The sequence below is a fragment of the Alligator mississippiensis genome, chromosome 2 (genome assembly GCF_030867095.1).
Source record: "Alligator mississippiensis isolate rAllMis1 chromosome 2, rAllMis1, whole genome shotgun sequence".
NCBI classification, from domain to species: Eukaryota; Metazoa; Chordata; order Crocodylia; family Alligatoridae; genus Alligator; species Alligator mississippiensis.
Genome location: NC_081825.1, coordinates 176,267,924 through 176,278,769, shown reverse-complemented (window position 1 = coordinate 176,278,769; position 10,846 = coordinate 176,267,924). Strand labels below are relative to the sequence as shown.

General features: G+C 53.4%; 1 protein-coding gene across 2 annotated transcripts in view; it reads right to left on the bottom strand.

The window, feature by feature from the left end:
• The window catches only part of CARNS1 (carnosine synthase 1), a 27,251-nt gene extending 21,119 nt beyond the window's left edge, over window positions 1-6,132 (bottom strand). Inside the window, exons 1-2 of one of the 2 annotated variants that reach the window (XM_006260083.4) lie at window positions 5,401-6,132; window positions 1,516-1,669 (exon numbers count right to left, since the gene is read on the bottom strand). The gene's annotated coding sequence lies outside the window, so the exon portion shown is untranslated. The remainder of the gene's footprint in view (window positions 1-1,515; window positions 1,670-5,400) is intronic. The other variant, XM_014607286.3, reaches the window with a different exon arrangement.
• Between the last annotated feature and the right edge of the window lie 4,714 nt (window positions 6,133-10,846).

Here is a 10,846-nt window from a genome sequence, read left to right as displayed (position 1 = left end):
GGCACTGATGAAGGGAGCTGGTCACAAGGGGTTCCATGTGCAGGACTGAAGTGACCCTGTCCCCAGTGATGGGATTAGCAGGGACATACAGCTCAGCTCTGGTGGGGCGTGGTGTGCGGAAAAAAAAATCTTGTTAATGGACACCTCTTCCCTGTCCTCCCTGCCCCTCCTCTCCCCTCCCTTCCCCTTCACTCCCTGTATCCGACTGTTTGGCTCCTTTCTGTCCAAAGAAAAAGGCTAGACGAGGCTGGAGGGCATGTGGGGCAAGGCACATTGCCACACTTCCCCATGGACCCAACCAGAACAGGAAGTGGGAAGGATGCAGACAGATGGGTTCTGGGCTCCCCAGACTGGCCCTGAGCTCACAGCAATGGGATTTTTGGCCTGTTGCCTGTGGTGACCCTGCCCTCCACATCCCTGCCTTTCTCACTGTGCCCACCATGCTCCATGCCCTGTCATGCCCCACCCCCAAAGCCCTTGCCACCAGCAGAACCCCAGTGACTGGTTTCAACCCCACCCTGTACTTGATATCCATACCCTTCACACACATACACTGGGCAGGGGCCTGGCAGGGTGGCCTGGGACCCAAGCCCAGCTTGGTTGCCTCAAGGCAAGACCCCAGTCCCATGCTTCTTGGGCAGGGAGTGAGGACAGAATGGGAATCCATTCTGAGGACCTCAGCTTGCTTGCAAGATGGCTATCCGCTCCCCATAGGCACCAAGCTGCTTTGGGGTAACTACTGTGATCATCAAAGCTGTGGCTGGCACTCCAGGAATTGGCAAGGTGTAGAGAGAGGAATGGTATACTTCCATGGAGATGCCAATCATGGAGAGCTAGGGGAGTCTGAACAGGAAAGCCCCCTCAAAAAAGGGAACCTTTGCAAGCCTGGTTGAGGGGAATGAGGGAGGGCAACATGGTATGGCCCAGAGTACCCAGGGCTGCAGGATAGGTCAGACCTCAGCTCATCTGTGGGCTGTGTATGGGGTCTAGCGCAAGGGGCCCTGTTCCCTGCCTGGGTCCTAGGAGGACCCTGCATCTGGAAGGGGGTGGTCCCCAGCTAAGACTTGTTCACCATAGCCCATGGGCCCAAACCCTCATGCGGGTAAAGCCAAATCAGCAACCACTTGGCCTTCCTAATCAACTGCCCCTTGAACATGTTGCAAAAGAGCTCCAGCCTCACAACACTCCCTTCCCTCACCATGCAGAGCAAGCCTACAGCTTCTATGGTCCCCTGAGGGGGTGTTCACGTCACACTTCGACAAGGGCAAATGGAAGGCCCCTTCCCCCCCAGCCGAGGCTGGGGGGGTGTCAGCAGAAGTCAGCCTTTAGTGACTGCCTGATCTGGGATCGAAGGGAGTGGGGAAGAAATGACAGAAGCGAGGGATGGCTTTAGGCTCCAGTGCTGAGGCAGGACACATGGCCTCCATTCCCACTCTGCCACTGACTTCCCACATGGCCATGGGCACTCCACCCAGCCTCAGTCCCCCACCTGCCGCCTGGGGATAATGTCCCTACCTTTGGTGCAGTTGTCTGAGTAGCTTCTTCGGGGTGGGGGGGATCTGTCTCTCGCTCTTGCACCCGCGCCGCGCCCAGAACCAGGAGGCTGGATCTCAGTTCCTCTAGGTCTGTGTCACAGCCAGTACGATGGGGCCCCGAGATGGGAGAGGACCTGTAGGTGCCACATGACACCAACAACCAACCAGACAGTCAGCGACCCAGAGCAGCTTTTGGGCTGTTCTTCAGAGAACAGCTGAATCTGGGGACCAAACTGGCACTGACATGTTATTTAAGGAGCCCCCAGTTTGGAACTGGAAGTTAAGGTTTTCCTAGGCAGGCAGGAATTCACTTCAGAACGGCCCAACATGAGGTACATGGTAAAGTCATCGACTTCAAAGCAAACACACTGTCATCACCACCCACCTCTGAGCTGGGGGCTGAAGCCAGGTCCAGGACCTGGCCTCCCTTTAGGATTATAAAGGCTGTCAAAATTCATAGATTCATAGATGTTAGGGTCAGAAGGGACCTCAGTAGGTCTTCGAGGCTGACCCCCTGCCCTGGGCAGGAAAGAGCAGTGGGGTCAGATGACCCCAGCTACATGCTTATCCAGTCTCCTCTTGAACCCCCCCAGGGTAGGGGAGAGCACCACCTCCCTTGGAAGCCCATTCCAGAGCCTGGCAACCCTAACCGTGAAGTTCTTTCTAATGTCCAACCTAAATCTGTTCTCCGTAACTTTGTGGCCATTGTTCTGTGTTACTCCAAGGAGTGCCTGGGCAGGATGAACCAGGGCAGCACCTCCCAAGGAGAAGGGTGTGTGAAGATCTAATCGCTAATCAGGAACAGCCTCAAAGGACAAACAGGCAGACAGACAGACCCATCTCAAGTGCCCCCCTCCAGTTTCATGAAGAAGGGACATGTGTGTTTCCAGCTGTTAATGTGACCCAGAAAAATAAAATCCCCACAAGTGACCCAAGTATATGGATACTCCCAGCATCAGGCAGGAGACAGCAGCTCTCCACCTTGCCGAACTTCCCAGGCACTTCACTGGGTGCCACCTGAGTTGCTTAATAGTCAACTGTTCGCTGCTGATCAGAGGGTCCAAGAAAGCATGTCAGTGATTCTCAACCAGGTTGCCATGGAGTACCTTTCAAGCATGCCATGAGGTGCCACGCAGTGTTAGCATTGCTAGGTGTGTGCAAAAATGATTCACAAGATAAACCCAAAGATTTCAGATAGGACGCTCTAGTATCAAAAACATTCTGCCCCGCTGTGATCTTTCTGAGCTCTTTGCAACAGAAGAATTACTCTATTATTTTACTGTAGTCAGAAAACAAGTGAAAACTAACAGCCAGCATTGTCTGAGAGGTGCCTTGAGTTTCATGAGGGGTGCCTCAAGTCTGTAAAGGTTGAGAACCACTGGCATATTTGATGGGTTTGCACCAAAGGCAGATGAGGTGGAAATCTCAAAGAGCACATGGCAGGATTGTGGGGCCTTCCTCACAGGAGTGCATCCTCAGCATCTGAAGAATGCTGGTTCAAGTGGTGGGAGTGGTTAAAACAGGTTGATTTCCACCCACCACAGCTCTCTGCTCCTTCCAGCCCCCATTCTGGGCTCCCTAAGCTCCCATTTTGCCCCCACTGGCCTTTGAGGGTTTTCTGTCACTCTTAGCTACATGGGGGCTGGAGCATAGGAGTTACAGGTTACAATGATACATCATCCCAGTTGTGTTTTTTTCTTGCAGTTGACACAGATGAAGTCACTCAATGACCTCACTGTGCTGCCTGCCAGTAAGTAGCCTCCTCTGGGCAGCAATTGTGCATGTGTGCATGCATGCAGGGACAAGCAACACATACAGCAAGCACACAGGGCACACAGGTGTGCACCCACCAGGCAGGAGAGCTACCCACCCCCATGTCCCTGTGACCCCCATGTACACATGCCGCTGAAGTTCATCAGAGGGGGACACCAGCCCCAAATGAACAGCAGTAAGGGCATCAAATCAGGCAGTGCTGTGGCATGGGGACAACAAGGGGCTGGATCTCCAGCAGATGTAAATCAGCAACGCTTCCAAGGAAGCAATGCAGATTTGCTCCAGCCACAACACTGAGCCATAGCATGAGCAGCAAAACTACCTGTCAGCACTGACTGCTGGGAAGCCTGGCTCATGGGCTCCAATGAACCCAGGATAATTTATATCCGCCAGGGACCTGTTCTCCACAGGACTCAGCCTAGTCTTCCCAGTGGAACAGTCCCGGTCTCCCCCCACACTCCCCTTGGCTGTGCCACCAGGAACATGGCAGGGGTTGGTAGTGTCTCCAACAAGAGCAGGGGGCCTGGCCTGTGCAATGACTGCTCTGGGTCCTGGTGACAGAGGCCAGGGTATCCCTGCCCCCTTTCCCCCACACCCAGCTCTGCAGAGCTGCCAGCCAGCACCTCTCTGAGCTTACTGTTCTCAGCTGCCCCCAGCAGCCAGCCCCAGCCCAGGCAGGCACAGCTGCTCGCGGCAGGGCCAGACCCCTACCTGCAGGCCAGGGGCTTGGGCCTTCCTTACCAGCTGGGACCAGCCTGGGGACAGAGAGATGCACTCATTGTCACAGCCATTGGCTGGGGATCGCTCTGACTCACTTATACACCACATAGGTATACACAGGCACACCCTTGCAGACACACCTCCACATCTGCCCTGGTGACAAACTGCCACAGGTACATCCAGCAACATGCATGTCCCTGGGGACAGATGTCCCCACAAACACATGCATGCAATGCACACTCGCATGCAACACGCACCCAGACTGCACACACACACACGTCTGTAAAAATACACCCAGCACATACACTTGTATGATGACAAACAAACCACCACAGTGGCACACTCAGATTCATACACACACACCTGTGACCACACAAAGGTACAGAGTCCATGCAGGAAACCACATGCCCAAGGACACACACATGCACACACTCCTTGCACACAGGAATACATACCTCAACAATGTGTGTCCAGTAACACCTACACCCAGGAACGTACAGAGGGACACACATCTTCACTGACACACATACAACCTTTGCACACCCCCATCCAGTGGGACACACAAATGTATGCCAAGAATGCACACCTTTCTCTTGAGCACACACTTGTAGAACACCCCCCCAGCATGCACACACACCTCCTGTCACACCCCCAACCCATTGGGGCACACACACAAGTATACACCTCCCTTGCACACCCTTGTCCAATGGGACACACACTTCTAGCACACCATACCAAGCATGCACGCCCCACTTGTACACCCTTATCTGGTGGGACACACACCTCACACCCTTGCCCCCATCCAATGGCACACAAACATGCACCAAGTATATATACACACACCCAGGTCCAGTAATGAATGCACACCCCCCCCAGCATGCACACACCACCTTCACACACTCAGGTCCAGTAGTGAATGCACACACACACATGCACACAAGCATGCACACACACCACCTTCACACACCCAGGTCCAGTAGTAAATGCACCCCGCCCAACATGCACACACACCACTTTCACACACTCAGGTCCAGTAGTAAATGCACCCCGCCCAACATGCACACACACCACCTTCACACACTCAGGTCCAGTAGTGAACGCACCCCCCCATAGCATGCACACAGACCACCTTCACACACCCAGGTCCAGTAGCAAATGAGGGCGCACACACACACACACAGGTCCAGCAGCGTGTGAACACACACACCCCGCACCCGCCCATCCAGCGGTAGGCGTATACACACCGATCGTGTTTGCACGCACGCACACACACACGCCCCCCCCCCGTGACACACGGCGGGCTCCCCGGCCCTGGCACACTCGGGCTCCCCGAGCCCGGCCCGGTCCCGCTCGGCCGCGGGCTCCCTCCTACCTTCCCGGGCAGCGGCTGCGGCCGACGGCGATGTCTGTCGGCGGCGGGGGGAGGAGGCGGAGGAGGAGGCGGCGCGGCGGTGCCCGGGGATTAGGGCAGGCGGGTTTTATATAGCACCGCGGCCGCGGGGGTGCGTGTGCAAGGGGAGGGGGCGGGGGTCCCGGGCCAGGAGTGGGCGGGGTGAGTCCTGGAGAGCAAGTGTGTAAGGGGAAGGGAGTGGGAGGTCCAGGGAGGAGTGTGCAAGGCCGGGGGGAGTGGGAGTCCTAAACAGGGACTGTGCAAAGGACGGGGGTGGGGGGAGGTATGTGAGCCCCAGGGAGGGAGTGTGCAAAGGGAAGAGCGTGAGCTCTAGGGAGGGAGTGTGTAAAAGGGGGAAAGTGTGTCTGTCCCAGGGAGGGAGTGTGCAAAGGGGAAAGAGTGTGAGCTCTAGGGAAGGAGTGTGCAAAAGGCAGGGGCCAGGGGCGTATGTGAGCCCCAGAGAGGGAGTGTGCAAAGGGAAAAGAGTGGAAACTCTAGAGAGGGAGTGTGCAAAGGTGGGAAGGGTGGGGGTGAGTCCTGGGGAGTGAGTGCACAAGGCAGGAGGGTGTGAGTTCTAAGCAGAAGGGAGTGGGTGCTTTAGGAGGTGCATGTGCAAAAGGGGGATTGGGTGTGTCCCCGGCAGAGAGTGTGCAAAGTGAAGAGAGCGTGAACTCTAGGGAGGGAGTGTGCAAAAGGGTGGGAGTGTGTCTGTCCCAGGAAATGAGTGTGCAAGGGGAAGAAAGTGGGAGCTCTAGGGAGGGGGTATGCAAACAGGGAGGCGTGTGAGTCCTGGGGAGTGAATATGCAAGGCAGGGGAGAGTGTGAGTCCCAAGCAGGGACTCTGTGAAGGGAGGGGTGTGTGAGCTTGCAAGGGCAGGAGAGTGTTGAGTCCTGGGGATTGTGTGTTGTGGGGAATGTGAGTCTTGAGGAGTGTGTGCACAGGAGGAGGGGGGTGAGAGTCCTAGGGAAGGAACATGTGTGAAAAAGTGTGAGCTCTAGGGATAGGGTACAAGGGGAGGGGAGTGGGAGTCCAGGGGAAGATATGGGGGGGGACCAGTTCTTGAGAAGTGGGAGGGTGTTGGGGGGTATGCCCTGCTATTTTCAGGGTCTAGGAAGGGGAAGGCAAATCATGCCCTGCTTCCTACCGAAGGAGGGTTGTAGGGCACTGCCCATCTGTCCCCTCCCAACCCCTGCCCCTCTCTCTGTGCCAGACCCAACTGGCTACAGATCCTGGTAATTCACGATTGTATTGCACGTTGTAAAAGCCCCAGCTCAGGAAAGCATGTGATCTCATGAGAACCTCTGCTTCTGGTAGGGCTGAGGGTAAAGAGAAAGGAAGAGCTTGCTTGCTACAGACCTGCTGGCTGCAGACCTGAGTGAAATCTGAAAGTGCACAACAATACTACGTAAAATGGAACAAAGGCTGGAGTGGGTTGGAAAGCTGAGCCCACTTAAATCTGGCCATATTAAAACAGCCACATAGACAGACCTAGGAATAAGTAAAGTAGAATAGAGGAAGGCAAACAGCAAGGCAGAGGTCAAGGGCTCCAAGGGGCAAACACAGCATGATACTGGGGCAAAAAGAAGTAATAAAACCCCTGGGGGCCTAACCAAGGGACCTATGAAGAAGACTGGGGCTGTAACTTGACATTGAGTCATGGCACTGCTGTGGCAGACCCCCGGACACTTTGTCCAGGTTGGCCACTCATATTTTCAAAGGCTGCAAAAGTGCCTCCTGAGCTGGAGGAAAGAGGCCTTCCAGGGAGTGACGTGCAGGATAGGCACACACCCAGTCTGCAAGCTTGCTTTGATAAGGCAATGGCACGGATAAGAAGGTTGGAACTGTGCATTATCAATTTTTGCAAAGGCAGTCAGCAGAGAAAGCAGAGCTATGGGAGGCCTCTCTTAGCTGGTCCTGAGGAATAGGGAGGCTGTTCCACTCCTCATCAGGTCGGGGGGCACTGCTCTCTCTCATGGAGTGCTGGGAGGCTCCATGGTGACCCCACCTCTGGGGTCCCATGAAGGTTACACTGGCTTATAAACTGATACAAGCCAACAGTGTGCTCTTGCAAAAGGGCCAACAACATCCTGGGTAGTAGTAACAGGAGTGTAACTTGCAAATTAATAAAAATTAATCTACTCTGTTCAGCACTGGTGAGATCTCACCTGGAGTACAGGTGACCCTAACCATTTGTGGGGAATATGTTCTTGAGATCCCCATGCAGGGGCGACGCATAAGGGGTGCATGCTGGTGCATGTGCACCCCCTGCACGTGGTGGTGCACCCCCTGCGTCTGTGGAAGCTCCCCGCTCATTGCCGCCAGGCTCCCACCGCTGCCATGGCACTCCCACCACCACTGGCACAGCCGTGCCCGCCCCCAGCCAACCAGGGCACATGCCATGTATGTCCCTGCAAATGGCAAAATCCACGAATACGGCGCTGCATTCATGAACATCATGAACGCAGTGCCCGCAGCAGCTGGGCGGGGGCACGGCCACACTGCAGATAGCGGGAGGCCAGCAGTGGCAAGTGCGGAACTATCAAGGAGCTCCTGTAAGTGTATTTAAGATGCGGGTTCGGCATTTGCAAATATTTGAAACTGCAAATGCTGAACCCGTGAATAGCGAGGGTTTCCTGTACTGTGTTCAGGTCTTGGGTCCTGCACTTCAAGAAAGAGGTGGACAGATTGGAAGGAGTCCAGTGGAGAATGACAAAAATGATCAGAGGCTTAGGAAGCAAGACTTATGAGGAAAGGCTAAAAGAACTAGGATTATTTAGTCTAGAGAAGAGAAGACTGAGGGTGGATTTAATGACAATTTTCAAATATCTGAAAGATTATTGTAGAGACAAGAGAGAGACAATTCTCTGGCTGTGGGGAACAGGACTGAGCAATGTTCTCAAACTGCAGGAGAGGAAATTTAGGATGAAGATAAGGAGGAACTTTCTGACTATAAGGGTGTTCAGGCGTTGGAAGAGGCTGCCTAGAGAAGCTCTGGAATCTCTATCCCTGGACATTTTCATGAGCAGGTCAGACAGACACTTGGCTGGGATGGTTTAGTCAGGGATGATCCTGCCCTGAGTAAGGAGGGCCTGGATTAAATGACCTCATGAGGTCCCTTCCAGCCCTGCTTTCCTATGATTCTGTGTGCTCTGGTTACCTTTACTGTGTCTTAAATACCCCATGTGACTCTTGCGGCCCCGCTTCCTGTTATACAAATTACTAAGCTATCTTTGGACCCTGTATTTCTAAGGCAATGCCTAGTGGTAGTCTCATTCCAGTAACTGGCTGTATCAGTGAGGCTGGAGCCAGGCTCCCCTGCTTATCTTTGCACAGCAGGAAGGTTCACACAGACCTCATGTAGGTTTCAAATTTAGCCCCTTTTCTTGCTCTGATCAGCAAGGCATGGTGGGAGTTCTGTTCAGCTGGCCAAACAACATTGTTGGAGAATTATGAGCCCTTTCACTCTTTGCCAACATTAGCATAACAAATGAACCACAATGAAACACATTTTAACACCCAAGATACAGCATGAGAGGGGCATAAGAAACGTGAGCTGTTTGGCCAGTCAGAAGCCAGAATGACAGTGATCACTGACCAGCAACTCAGTGGTGTTGCTTGGACAAGGGAAGGGACAAATTCCCCCAACTCTTGATGGTTTTTAACCTGGACAACAGACCTTCCTGGAAGACCCTGTTGATATGCAGTTATCTGGCTCTGTGCAGGGATCACTTGGTGGTGGGATACTGTGTGGTAATTAGCTGATCTCAATGTCTCTTCTGGCTGGAAGCTCTATGAATCTAAGAGAAGATGCTCCAGGTTTTTCCATTTGAAGAGATCCCATCATTTTAAGCCAATCTTGAGAATTGTGATTGTTTGGAGACTGCAACACTGTGGTCTTCACATCTGTTCTCCCTGCTCCTGAATGGAGCAGCCCAGCCCTGCTCCATCCAGAGTGCTGTACCTAGGGTGCAAAAATATCCAGCACACCTACTGGCTGGGAAGTGACCCTCTCAGCAGCACAGAAGCAGAAAGGGATCTCGGAGTCATAGTGGACGCCAAGATGAAGATGAGTCATCAGTGTAATGAAATCATCAGCAAAGCTAACCAGACTTTATCATGCATCCGCAGGTGCATGACAGATAGATCCAAGGAGGCGTTACTTCCCCTCTATGCAGCATTAGTCAGACCGCAATTGGAGTACTGTGTCCAGTTTTGGGCGCCATACTTCCAGAAGGATGTTGATAGACTCAAGAGGGTCCAGAGGAGGGCTACTTGTATGGTTAGAGGCTTACAGGACAAGCCCTATGAGGAGAGACTAAGGGACCTGGACCTCTTCAGCCTTCACAAGAGAAGGCTGAGTGGTGATCTTGTGGCCGCCTACAAATTCATTAGGGGAACACAGCAAGGGATAGGAGATCTTCTGTTCACCAGGGCACTTTGTGGGTAACAAGGAACAATTGTCACAAACTGACAGAGAGCAGATTTAGGCTAGATATCAGGAAAAACTTCTTCATGGTAAAGGTGGCCAAAATTTGGAACAGGCTTCCAAGGGAGGTGGTGCTCTCCCCTACCTTGGGGGTCTTTAAGAGAAGGCTGGACAGACATCTGGCTGAGGTCATCTGACCCCAGCACTCTTTCCTGCCTAGGCAGGGGGTCAGACTCAATGATCTGTTGAGGTCCCTTCCAACCCTAGCATCTATGAATCTCTGAATACCAATGAGATCCCCCTTGCTTACACCTCTCATTAATACCAGCACCTCATTTGCCAGTGATCACAATATGTTACCAGAGACTGTTCCACCTGCCCTTATTGCACAGACACACAGAGCAACAAGCTGCCCTGTCCTGAGAGAAGCTAAATGACTGGGCCATGGACAGAGCTGGGAATTGAATCCAACTCTCCTGAGTCCTGTCCCAAATCCATCTCCTTGGCCACATGCAATGAGAAGGCAATTTATCTTTATGACTCAGGATAGTTTGACCTGAGATAGCCCCAGCTCCTGCAAAGGGCCCAGGGGAGCAATCCAGCATATTGTCCTGGCTTCAACTACAGGGCTGTGTTCAGTCCCTCTGTAATCAAAGGCTGCAGGTTCCCAGATATGACCAGTGCCCAAAGGGTGTGTGTACTGGCAACTTGCCACAGCAAAGCTCCAGCAAAACTCAGGCGTGACTCAGTTCATGTCTCTAGAGACTCCCAGGGCACCGCTGCCCTCTGCAACTTCCTCTCTGATGGCAGGGTGTCATCTCATGACTGGACACCTGTGCCAGCAGTGCCCTGGCTCTGGGCTGAGTGGCTGCCTGGCTGACATTGCAGTTTCTAAATTCTAGTGCCACAGCTGGCCATATGGTTTATCCCAGTCTGTTCAAACTGACTTCTGTATCAAGCCTGGAGATTGGAAGGGACCACTTGGATCATTAGGCTGGCTT